The sequence below is a fragment of the Moschus berezovskii genome, chromosome 1 (assembly GCF_049115385.1).
Source record: "Moschus berezovskii isolate FMDL1 chromosome 1, NW_MosBer_1.0, whole genome shotgun sequence".
Taxonomy (NCBI): domain Eukaryota; kingdom Metazoa; phylum Chordata; class Mammalia; order Artiodactyla; family Moschidae; genus Moschus; species Moschus berezovskii.
In genome coordinates this window covers 6,510,370-6,523,653 of record NC_142460.1, presented here as the reverse complement: position 1 = coordinate 6,523,653, position 13,284 = coordinate 6,510,370, and positions in this window count along the sequence as shown.

Sequence of the window (13,284 nt, the reverse complement as noted above, 5' to 3'; positions counted from 1 at the left end):
GCATGTGCATGGTGAGAGGGCTGTTCTTGAGTCGCCACCACGGTGCCTGTCCGTTTGGGGCCTTGGCATTGGTTTCTGGCCTCTGTGTTCACAGTGAACCAGGGAGAAGGGTGATGTTTATTGTAAACATCGTTAATTTGGAGCAAGACCATCTCCCTGCAGAGGTGTGTGAGCCAGTCCTGTGTGGTGTCGGAAAGGCTGAGCTCTAGGCCTTTCAGCAAAGGGAATAAGTTGCGCCAATGCCTGGCTGGAGAAGCATTTAGGGGAGGCCGGGGATCTTTAGTACCATCAGGCTGGTGAAGCACCAGAGCTGAGAAATGTGGGCCTCAGGCCCTTAGTCCTGTTCTTGGGGTGTATGTCGCTGCTGGTTCTAGATCGGTATTGCCGCGGCTGGGGAAAACCAGCCAATTTTGTGCATTTCTAGTGAGTATGTAATTTAGTATTACTTTCTTGGAAAGGAATTAGACCCTGTCTATGGACATTTAAAATACACATCTCTTCCTGGAAGGGAAATTGTTGGTGAAATTTGTCCTACAGATAAACTCCTGGGGATGTGAAATGACTGCCAAACAAGGATGTTCTTGAAAAGCAGCTCCCAGTCAAGTTCTTGGAAAGGTCACAAGCTATCCAGAAAGTTGATTAAAGTTGTAAATTATTTAAAGGATACATTTTAACTTGCTTACAGTCATTGGAAAGGTACAAGTGTTTAAGTTATGCTTGAACACTATATGTGTTTCTCTATAAACCTGATAATGTCTCTTGGGTCCACGTTTGGTGGTAGACAGTGCCCTCTGGTGGTCGGGTGGCTACACTTCATGGCAACTGTATCTGTTCGCTGTTGTCTCATAATGAAGCACCATCAACTGCGTGGCTTTCAGTTCAGTTCAGTCGCTCAGTCGTGTCCGACTCTCCACGACCCCATGAATCACAGAATGCCAGGCCTCCCTGTCCATCACCAACTCCAGGCTTTAAACAACAGGAATTAATTTTATCACGTTTATGGAGGCCAGAAGACCTGTCTCAAGGTGTTGTCAGGGCCCTAGTTCCTCCCAAAGCTCTAGTAAAGAATCCTTTCTGGTCTCTTCCAGCTTCTGGTAGTTGGCAGCACTCCTTAGAATTCCTTGGCTTGTGGCCTGGATCTCTCTCATCCCTGTCCCCATCCTCACATGGCCTTCTTTCTCATATATCTCTGTGTGTCCTCTCCCCTTCTTCTGAGGACTCAACTCGTTGGATTTAGGACACACCCTAACCCAGTCTGACCTCATTGAAACTAATTACACCTGCAAAGACACTGGTTCCAAATAGAGTCACATTCTGAAGTGGAGGGTGGACATGAGTTTTGCGTAGCCACTATCCAACCTACTACAGTATATCTTTAACCTTTCTGTGAATTCATTTCAATTAGTCTAATCAATGACTTAGTTCTGATCAACCCTTATCACAAAGAAGGATTCTTGCCTACAATTTAAACATTTGCTTTTCTTTTGCTGTAATTTGCTTGTATAGTCATACTTTTTTCTATCATAGAAAGTATACGTAATATCTTTTCTGTTATTTGTTATCTGATATTAAATGTCTCAAACTAAAGCTTTATTGGTTTGTTAAAACTTTTTTTCCTTCCCTCCCTTCTTGGCTTTTAAAAAAATGATAGCTAATCTTTAATGGAGTTCCTGCTCTCAGCATTTAACAATGCAACTGATTTTATTATAACAGGAGGTTTGCTATACTGTAGAGCTAAGCTTGGGGACCCGTTTTGAAAGATGACTTTAAAGCATCTTGGAAGCCACACTGATGTGCTCTCACAGCTGTCTCACTGCTTTCTGCTCCTCTCTGTCTTAGCTGACGATGGGTATTCCTAGTTATCAGAAGAGAAGATTCTTTAGCAATCATTTTCCAGAAACTTTATATTCCTTGAGAAAGAATCTTTGTGCTGCTGTCAAAAGATATATTTATATTCTGCCATTTAGCATCTCATCCTTTGAACCTTCCCTTTAAAAAACCCCCAGCTGTAATTCACATATTGAACGTCGTACCCATATAAAGCATACAATTCACGGAATTGTGCAACCATCACCACAGTTTTGTAACAGCTTCATGATCCCACAATAGCCCATATCCATTAGGAGTTACATCCTTTCCCCCCAGCCCTAGGCAACCACTGACCTATTTTCTGTCTGTAGTTGTGCTTATGTGGAACATTTCATATGAATGGAATCATAAGATATGTGCTCTTTTGTGAGTTACTTCTTCCACTTAACATTATGTTTCAAGGTTTATTTGTGTTGTAGTATCTTATCGGGTTTTGAACTTTACATTTAGCAAGTGTGATTTTTGATGGGATTTAATAATTAATTTTTTGTTCATAGAGATGTTTATTCCTAAAGGTATTGAGTTTAATAAAATTGATGTAATAGGCATTATAGACTATGACTTTAGAAGTCAGTTTTTAAAAATTATAGTTATAAAAATTGTCAAACTTTCAGAATTTTAACCAAGTAAAACATTCTATTTTTCATATGTTTAATTTAAAAAAATTGTTTTACAGTACTAAGAAATGGTTGATGTAAACTATGTTTTGAAATATCCATTTTGTGAAGCTGTGAAAGTCTTCAATACCTCAAGTAATTTATTTTTGTTGTTGTTGTTGTTACTTAGTCACTAAGTCGTGTCCAACTCTTTTGCAACCCCATGGACTGTAGCCCGCCAGTGTCCTCTGTTCATAAGATTTCCCAGGCAAGAATGCTGGAGGGGGTTGCCATTTTATTCTCTAGGGGATCTTCCCGACTCGGGGATCGAAGCCAGGTCTCCTGCTTGGCAGGTGGGTTCTTTAATAATGAGCCACCTGTGAAGCTTATCTAAACAGATGTTTTCAGATACAGATCCCCGTAGCCAATTTCGTTTTTAAAATTAAAGCTGTGTATTAGTAACTTTTTGCTCTGTAACAGATTACTCAAACCTAGTGATTAAATCAAGAAACATTTGTTTTCCCATAGTTTCCATAGTTGAGGAATTTGGTAATGGCTTAGCTGGGTAGTTCTGGCTCAAGGCTCATGGGGTTGCAGTCCAGATGCCAGCTGGGGTGCATCTTCTAAAGGCCCAACCTCAGCTGGAGGATCCCTTCCAAGGTTATTGGCTCATATGGCTCTTAGTTTGAGGCTTCATTTCTTAGCCAAGTGGACCTTTCTGTAGGCTCCTTGGGCATCCTCAGGATGTAGCTGCTGGCTTCCTCCAGAGTGAGTGATCCAGGGGACAGTGAGAAAGACAGAAGCCAAAGTATCTTTTGTTGTTGTTGTTCAGCTGCTCAGTTGTATCCAACTCTTTGCAACCCCATGGACTGCAGCTCACCAGGCTTCCTTGTCCTTCACCATCTCCCGGAGTTTGCACATGCTTTTGTCCATTTTGTTGGTCATGCCATCCAACCATCTCATCCTCTGCTGCCCCCAACTCCTGCCTTCAGTCTTTCCCTGTATCAGGGTCTTTTCCAGTAAGTCACTTCTTCACATTAGGTGGCCAGGGTTTTGGAGCTTCAGCTTCAGCATTAGTCCTTCCAGTGAATATTCAAGTTTAATTTCCTTTAGGATTGACTGGTTTGATCTCCTTGCTGTCCAAGGGACTCTCAAGAGTCTTCACCAGCACCACTGTTCAAAAGCATCAGTTCTTTGGTTCCCAACCTTCTTTATGGTCCTAATCTCACATCTGTACATGACTACTGAAAAAAACCATAGCTTTGACTATACAAACCTTTGTTGGCCAAGTTATATCTCTTCTTTTTAATATGCTGCCTAGATTTGTCATAGCTTTTCTCCCAAGGAGCAATCATCTTTTAATTTTGTGGCTGTAGTCACTGTCCGTAGGGATTTTGGAGCCCAAGAAAATAAAGTCTGTCACTGTTTCCATTTTTCCCCCCTTCTATTTGCTATGAAATGAAGTCTTTTATGACCTAGTTTCATAAATTACATACTCTTACTTTGCCATGGCTATTGGTCACATAGGCCAGTTCTGATCCAGGGTGGGAGGAGACTACAAAGAGTACGAGTAGGGGTCAGGGATCATGGAACAGGCTTGGCTCAGTACTACCAGGGGGAAAGTTGTCTGACTCCCCAGACTGACAGTTAGTCCCAAAATAATTTGAGTCAATCATTAGTTAAAGATTAGGTGAACTCTCCTCCCCCCCGCACCTTTTTAAACATTTGAACACTAAACCTGAAGAATTTTTTTTTTCTCCTGGGTGGCATGTGGAACTTCCTCAACAAGGGATTTGAACCCATGCCCTCCACATGGGAAGCTTGGAGTCTTCACTGCTGGACCACCAGGGAAGTACTGAAAATACATTTTATGTCTATTTGTTGAGTCATAGTGGAGTAATCACAGTTCACACAACCAAAATGGGGTTGGGTAGTCACTGAGCATCTGGGCTCAAACATATCACCGCAACACTGAAAAATGAAACTTTCTGAACGGCATCAAATCAAGGATACATCTGCTAGCTGCAGTTTTGTCTCAAGGTTTCCCCTTGCATTTTTGTAACCATTTCAGACCCAAACCAATCCTTGATTAACAAGCACCTTTATTTTTTTTCCCCAGCTCCAATCATAATTCTTAACAAATGACTTATATAACTGCAGCCTTACTATTTTTGCTTTTACAAGCTTTTGCCTTTATAAGCACACAATTCAAGTACTTCTTGAGTCTGTGTCTCCTGGCTGCAGTCTTAACAAATCCCAAATTAATGCCTCTTCCTTTCAATCAGGTCTTTGTTTCTGAGATTTTAGTTTACTTTGCATGTATACATATATTTAAAAAGTTTGTGCATTTAAGGCGAAAACTCAAGTTTTGAAAAAGAGTTTAGCAATTGTATACTAGCAATCACTAGTCAGTCTTATAACTTGAATCCTGAAGAATTATACAGTTACCGGGCAATATCGACACATGCTTCAAGAATGATTGCATCATTAATTTGAAATAAAATTATACCGACTAGTATGGAAGAAGATGTATAGAAGCTCTATACAGTCAGCAAAAACAAGACCGGCAGCTGACTGTGGCTCAGATCATAAACTTTTTATTGCCAAATTCAGACTTAAACAGAAGAAAGTAGGGAAAACCACTAAGACCATTCAGGTATGACCTAAATCAAATCCCTTAATGATTATACACTAGAAGTGACAAATAGATTCAAGGGATTAGATCTGATAGAGTGCCTGAAGAACTATGGATGGAGGTTCGTGACATTGTACAGGAGGCAGTGATCAAGACCATCCCCAAGAAAAAGAAATGCAAAAAGGCAAAATGGCTGTCTGAGGAGGCCCCACAAATAGCTGAGAAAAGAAGAGAAGTGAAAAGCACAGGAGGAAAGGAAAGATATACCCATCTGAAGGCAGAGTTCCAAAGAAAAGCAAGGAGAGATAAGAAAGCCTTCCTCAGTGATCAATGCAAAGAAATAGAGGAAAACAATAGAATGGGGAAGACTAGAGATCTCTTCAAGAAAATTAGAGATACTAAGGGAATATTTCATGCAAAGATGGGCTCAATAAATGACAGAAACGGTACAGACCTAACAGAAGCAGAAGATATTAAGAAGAGGTGGCAAGAATACACTGAGGGGAAGTGAGCAGCTCTCATTCCTGTAACTCTTGTAATTCAGTCATTCGTGTACCTCCTTCATGAGGATTCAGTACGGCTGTGGTGCTGTTATCCCTCTGATAGGAACTCTAACTCGTTGTAAAGCCCCAAAGGTCTGTTACTTATTTTTATTTTATATTGTACTGTATTTCATTTACAGTGTTGTGTTTGTTTCAGGTGTATAGCAAAGTGATAGTCATATATATATATATATATATATATATATATATGAATTAACAAAAGCAGTTCCTGTCTTTTGATGGGGTGCTCATGGTTTATAACATAAATGGCATTATTTTGAGAGAGGGATGTTAGAATTTTTTTTTATTAAAAAAAAAAAAGAATACACTGAAGAACTATACAGAAAAGATCTTTATGATCCGGATAGCCGTGGTGGTGTGATCACTCACCTAGAGCCAGACATCCTAGAATGCAAAGTCAAGTGGGCCTTAGGGAAACAATGGAAACAGTGACAGACTTTATTTTTGGGGGCTCCAAAATCACTTCAGATGGTGACTAGCCATGAAATTAAAAGACGCTTGCTCCTTGGAAGAAAAGCTATGGCCAGACTAGACAGCATATTAAAAAGCAGAGACATTACTTTACTGACAAAGGTCCATCTAGTCAAAACTGTGGTTTTTCCAGTAGTCATGTATGGATGTGAGAGTTGGACTATAAAGAAATCTGAGTGCCAAAGAATTGATACTTTTGAACTGTGATGTTGGAGAAGACTCTTGAGAGTCCCTTGGACTGCAAGGAGATCCAACCAGTCCATCCTAAACGAGATCAGTCCTGGGTGTTCATTGGAAGGACTGATGTTGAAGCTGAAGCTCCAGTACTTTGGTCACCTAATGGGAAGAACTGACCCATTGAAAAAGACCCTGATGCTGGGAAAGATTGAAGGCAGGAGAAGGGGACGGAAGAGGGGATAAGATGGTTGGATGGTATCACCGACGCTATGGACATGAGTTTGAGTAAGCTCTGGGAGTTAGTGATGGACAGGGAGGCCTGGTATGCTGCAGTCCATGGGGTCGCAAAGAGTCAGACATGACTGAGCAACTGAACTGAACTGAACTGAACTGAAAAAGAATATGTGGAATTCTCCAGGCAAGAATACTGGAGTGGCTTGTCATTTCTTTCTCCAGGGACTCTCAAGAGTCTTCTCCAACACCACAGTTCAAAAGCATCAATTCTTTAGCCCTCAGCTTTCTTTATAGTCCAACTCTCACATCCATACATGACTACTGGAAAAACCATAGCCCTGACTAGACAGACCTTTGTTGACAAAGTAATGTCTCTGCTTTTTAATATGCTGTCTGGTTGGTCATAACTTTCCTTCCAAGAGGTAAGTGTCTTTTAAATTCATGGCTGCAGTCACCATCTGCAGTGATTTTGGAGCCCCCCAAAATAAAGTCAGCCACTGTTTCCACTGTTTTCCCATCTGTTTGCCATGAAGTGATGGGAATGCCATGATCTTAGTTTTCTGAATGTTGAGCTTTAAGCCAACTTTTTCAGTCTCCTCTTTCACTTTCATCAAGAGGCTCTTTAGTTCTTCTTCCCTTTCTGCCATAAGGGTGGTGTCATCTGGATATCTGAGATTGTTGATATTTCTCCTGGCAAACTTGATTCCAGCCTGTGCTTCATTCAGCCCAGCATTTCTCATGATGTACTCTGCATATAAGTTAAAAAATCAGGGTGACAATATACAGCCTTGACATACTCCTTTCCCAATTTGGAACCAGTCTGTTGTTCCATGTCCAGTTCTAACTGTTGCTTCCTGACCTGAATACAGGTTTCTCAAGAGGCAGGTCAGGTGATCTGGTATTACCATCTGTTTCAGAATTGTCCACAGTTTGTTGTGATCCACACAGTCAAAGGCTTTGGCATAGTCAATAAAGCAGAAATAGAGGTTTTTCTGGAACTCTCTTGCTTTTTCAATGATCCAGCAGATGTTGGCAATTTGATCTCTGGTTCCTCTGCCTTTTCTAAAACCAGCTTGAACATCTGGAAGTTCACTGTTAATGTATTGCTGAAGCCTGGCTTGGAGAATTTTGAGCATTACTTTACTAGTGTGTGAGATGAGTGCAATTGTGCGGTAGTTTGAACATTCTTTGGCATTGCCTTTCTGTGGGATTGGCATGAAAACTGACCTTTTCCAGTCCTGTGGCCACTGCTGAGTTTTCCACATTTGCTGGCATATTGAGTGCAGCACTTTCACAGCATCATCTTTTAGGATTTGAAATAGGTCAACTGGAATCCCATCACCTCCACTAGCTTTGTTTATAGTGATGCTTACTAAGGCCCACTTAACTTCCCATTCCAGGATGTCTGGCTCTAGGTGAGTGATCACACCATCGTGATTATCTGGGTCGTGAAGATCTTTTTTGTACAGTTCTTCTGTGTATTCTTGCCACCTCTTCTTCATATCTTCTGCTCCTGTTAGGTCCCTACCATTTCTGTCCTTTATCAAGCCCATCTTTGCATGAAATGTTCCTTGATATCTCTAATTTTCTTGAAGAGATCTCTAGTCTTCCCCATTCTATTGTTTTCCTCTATTTCTTTGCATTGATCACTGAGGAAGGCTTTCTTATCTCTCCTTGCTTTTCTTTGGAACTCTGCCTTCAGATGGGTATATCTTTCCTTTTCTACTTTGCTTTTCACTTCTCTTTTCTCAGCTATTTGTAAGGCCTCCTCAGACAGCCATTTTGCCTTTTTGCATTTCTTTTTCTTGGGGATGGTCTTGATCCAAGTCAAGATGCAAGTCTTGATTGGGCTAAAATCCAGGTGTCAACCAGGCTACATTCCATTTTGGAGGTTTTAAGAAGAAATTTTTTATTTTTATTTTTTGTTCTTTTCCAGCTTTTAGGGGCTGACTGCATTCCTTGGCTTCCTACATCTTCAACGCAAGCAACATTGCATCTCTGACTATCCTTCCATAGTCACCTTTTCTTCTGACTGCAGCCTGAGAAGGTTCTCATCTTTAAGGGTTAATATGGTTACACTGGCCTACCTGAATAATTCAGGATAATCTCCCCATCTTAAAATGCTTATTAACATTAATTCCATCTGCAAAATCCTTTTTTGTCATGTAACATAACCAATTCTTAGGTTCTGGGCATTAGGGAGTGGACCTCTTGGGGAGGAGGTATTATACTACTGTATTACTTTACCATTTTGTGTAAAAAATATTTAAACATACTGTGTCTGAAAGGGCACATAACAAACTGGTGTGTTTGGGGAGAACTGGGTAGTTGGGGGATAGGAAGGCTGACATTTCACTGTATATATACCCTTCTGATCATTTTGATTTTTAATCAATGTGCTTGTATTTATTTAAAATAAGTGAAAATTTTAAGGCTCTTAAGCTGTGCGGTGGTTCATCAGTGTTGTGTTGTTTGTCTGTGTGTCTTTAATTTGATGTTGGTCAGTTGCCCAGTCATGTCTGACTCTTTGAGATCCCATGGACTGCAGCACACCAGGTCTCCCTGATCTCTCACCATCTCCTGGAGTTTTCCCAAGTTCATGTTCATTGCATTGGTAATGCCATCCAGCCATCTCATCCTCTGATGCCCTTCCTCTTCTGCCCTCAATCTTTCCCAGCATCAGGGACTTTTACAATGAATCAGTTCAGTTCAGTTCTCTTATTAAAAGCAAACATACTTTCAACCACCAAGAGGGTCACTAGATGGTGCCCTTTCACTCTTTCTGATAAGTCCTAGTCACATGGTTTTGACCTTGCCTACTGTTTACTCTTGTGGGATCTTAGTTCCTCTAGGAGGGATGGAACCCCCAGACCCCTGCAATGGACCATAAGTCTTAAACTGTGGATCACCAAAACATGAATGATGGTAGGCATCAACACACAAACCCCTTGTATTCAGTTTCATAAATTTCTTTACCATCCTATTACATTTGAAGCCCGTTTCCTCCTCTGTAAAATAGGGGCCAGCTCGTGGAAGTGATATTAGGAAGACTAAACAAGAATCTGCATAAATATGTCTAAAACGACACACATAGTAAGCGTTGGGTAAATGTTAGCTCTTGATATTAACATCCACTTCCCTGGTTAAGTTGTTCCCCACTCACTCTCCTAGTTGTGTCCTACTTTTCTAGCCTTTCAGTTCAATTCAGTCACTCAGTTCTGTCTGACTCTTTTGCGAGTCCGTGGACTGCAGCACACCAGGCCTTCCTATCTATCACCATCTCCTGGAGTTTATTCAAACTTGTGTCCAATGAGTCGGTGATGCCATCCAACCATGTCATCCTCAGTCATCCCCTTCTCCTCCTGCCTTCAATCTTTTCCAGCATCAGGGTCTTTTCCAATGAGTCAGTTCTTTGTATCAGGTGGCCAAGGTATTGGAGTTTCAGCTTCAGCACCAGTCCTTCCAATGAATATTCAGGACTGATTTCCTTTAGGATAGACTGGTTGGATCTCCTCCTTGCAATCCAAGGGACTCTCAAGAGTCTTCTCCAACACCACAGTTCAAAAGTATCAATTCTTCGGTGCTCAGCTTTTTTTATAGTCCAACTCTCACATCCATACATGACTACTGGAAAAACCATGGCTTTGACTAGATGGACGTTTGTCAGCAAAGTAATGTCTCTGTTTTTTAATATGCTGTCTAGGTTTGTCATCCTGGAGGACAGCATGGCAACCCGCTCCAGTATTCTTGCCTGGAAAATCCCTATGGACAGAAGGGCCTGGTGAGCCCATGGAGTTGTAAAGAATTGGACATGACTGCGCGACTAAGCACAGGTTTGTCATAGCTTTTCTTCCAAGGAGTAAGCGTCTTTTAATTTCACAGCTGCAGTCACCTTTTGCAGTGATTTTGGAGCCCAAGAAAATAAAGTCTGTCACTGTTTCCATTGTTTCCCCATCTATTTGCCATGAAGTGATGGGGCCGGATGCCATGATCTTAGTTTTCTGAATGTTGAGCTTTAAACCAACTTTTTCACTCTCCTCTTTCACTTTTATCAAGAGGCTCTTCAGTTCCTCTTTGCTTTCTGCCATAAGTGTGGTGTCATCTGCATATCTGAGGTTGTTGATATTTCTCCCAACAGTCTTGATTCTAGTTTGTGCTTCATCCAGCCCAGCATTTCACATGATGTACTCTGCATAGAAGTTAAATAAGCAGGTAACAATATACAGCCTTGATGTACTCCTTTCCCAATTTGGAACCAGTCTGTTGTTCCATGTCCAGTTCTAACTGTTGCTTCTTGACCTGCATACAGATTCTCAGGAGGTAGGTCAGGTGGTCTGGTATTCCCATCTCTTGAAGAATCTCCCCAAATTTGTTGTGATCTACACAGTCAAAGGTGGTGTCAGTGTAGTCAGTGAAGCAGAAGTAGATTTTTTTTCTGGAATTCTCTTGCTTTTTCTGTGGTCCAGCAGATGTTGGCAATTTGATCTCTGGTTCCTCTGCCTTTTCTAAAACCAGCTTGAACATCTGAAAGTTTTTGGTTCACGTACTGTTGAAGCCTGGCTTGGAAAATTTTGAGCATTACTTTACTAGCATGTGAGATGAGTGCAACTGTGTGGTATTTTGAACATTATTTTGATTTGCCTTTCTTTGTGATTGGAATGAAAACTATCTGTTGTAGGTTTTTCATTTGTGATAACCATGGAGTTCATATATATTGACCTATAACTACATCCTACTCACTTTAAGCTGGTGGTCATTTAAGTTCAAATACATTCTAAAAGATCTATATTTTTACTTCCCTTCCCCACATTTTTTTTGATGTCATATTTTACATCTTCATGCTTATCCCTTAATATGTGTAGTATTTATAATTTCTTTTACAATTTTTTGTTTTCTCATCTTCACACTAGCTTATTTCAGTGGTTGATCCCCAGTGTTTACTATGTATTTGCCTTTTCTAGTGGGATTTTCTCTTTCCTAAATATTCTTACTTCCATTCCACTTAGGGAAGTCCCTTTAACATTTTTTAAAGAGTGGGTTTACTCTTGATGAACTTCCTTAGTTTTTGCTTATCTGAGAAGTTCTTTCAGTTCAGTTCAGTTCAGTTCAGTCGCTCAGTTGTGTCTGATTCTTTGCGACCCCATGAATCACAGCATGCCAGGCCTCCTTGTCCATCACCAACTCGCAGAGTTCACTCAAACTCATGTCCATCGAGTCGGTGATGCCATCCAGCCATCTCATTCTCTGTCGTCCCCTTCTCCTCCTGCCCCCAACCTTTCCCAGCCTCAGAGTCTTTTCCAGTGAGTCAACTCGTCACATGAGGTGGCCAAAGTATTGGAGTTTCAGCTTTAGCATCAGTCCTTCCAAGGAACACCCAGGATTGATCTCCTTTAGAATGGACTGGTTGGATCTCCTTGCAGTCCAAGGGACTCTCAAGAGTCTTCTCCAGCACCACAGTTCAAAAGCATCAGTTCTTTGGCGATCAGCTTTCTTCACAGTCCAACTCTCACATCCATACATGACCACGGGAAAAGCCATAGCCTTGACTAGACGGACCTTGGTTGGCAAAGTAATGTCTCTGCTTTTTAATATGCTATCTAGGTTGGTCATAACTTTCCTTCCAAGGAGTAAGCGTCTTTTAATTTCATGGCTGCAATCAGCATCTGCAGTGATTTTGGAGCCCCAAAAAATAAAGTCTGACACTGTTTCCACTGTTTCCCCATCTATTTCCCATGAAGTGATGGGACCAGATAACATGATCTTAGTTTTCTGAATGTTGAGCTTCAAGCCAACCTTTTCACTCTCCTCTTTCACTTTCATCAAGAGGCTTTTAGTTCCTTTTCCCTTTCTGCCATAAGGGTGGTGTCATCTGCATATCTGAGGTTATTGATATTTCTCCCAGCAATCTTGATTCCAGCTTGTGCTTCTTCCAGCCCAGCATTCCTCATGATGTACTCTGCATATAAGTTAGATAAGCAGGGTGACAATATACAACCTTGATGAACTCCTTTTCCTATTTGGAACCAGTCTGTTGTTCCATGTCCAGTTCTAACTGTTGCTTCCTGACCTGCATACAGGTTTCTCAAGATGCAGGTCAGGTGGTCTCGGATTCCCATCTCTTTCAGAATTTTCCACAGTTTATTGTGATCGACACAGTCAAAGGCTTTAGCATAGTCAATGAAGCAGAAATAGATGTTTTTCTGGAACTCTCTTGCTTTCTCCATGATCCAGCAGATGTTGGCGATTTGATCTCTGGTGCCTCTGCCTTCTCTAAAACCTGCTTGAACATCTGGAAGTTCACAGTTCACATATTGCTGAAGACTGGCTTGGAGAATTTTGAGCATGACTTTACTAGCATATGAGATGAATGCAATTGTGCGGTAGTTTGAGCATTCTTTGGCATTGCCTTTCTTTGGGATTAGAATGAAGACTGACCTTTTCCAGTCCTGTGGCCACTGCTGAGTTTTCCAAATTTGCTGGCATATTGAGTGCAGCACTTTCACAGCATCATCTTTCAGGATTTGAAGTAGCTCAGTTGGAATTCCATCACCTCCACTAGCTTTGTTCGTAGTGATGCTTTCTAAGTTCTTTATGATACTCTAAGTGATAATCTTGCTAAGTATCCTAGGTTGCAGGTTTTTCCACTTTAGCACTTTGAATATATCATGCTACTCCCTTATGACCTGCAGTGTTTCTACTGAGAAATCAGCTGATAGCCAGGTTCATACACAGGTTCTCT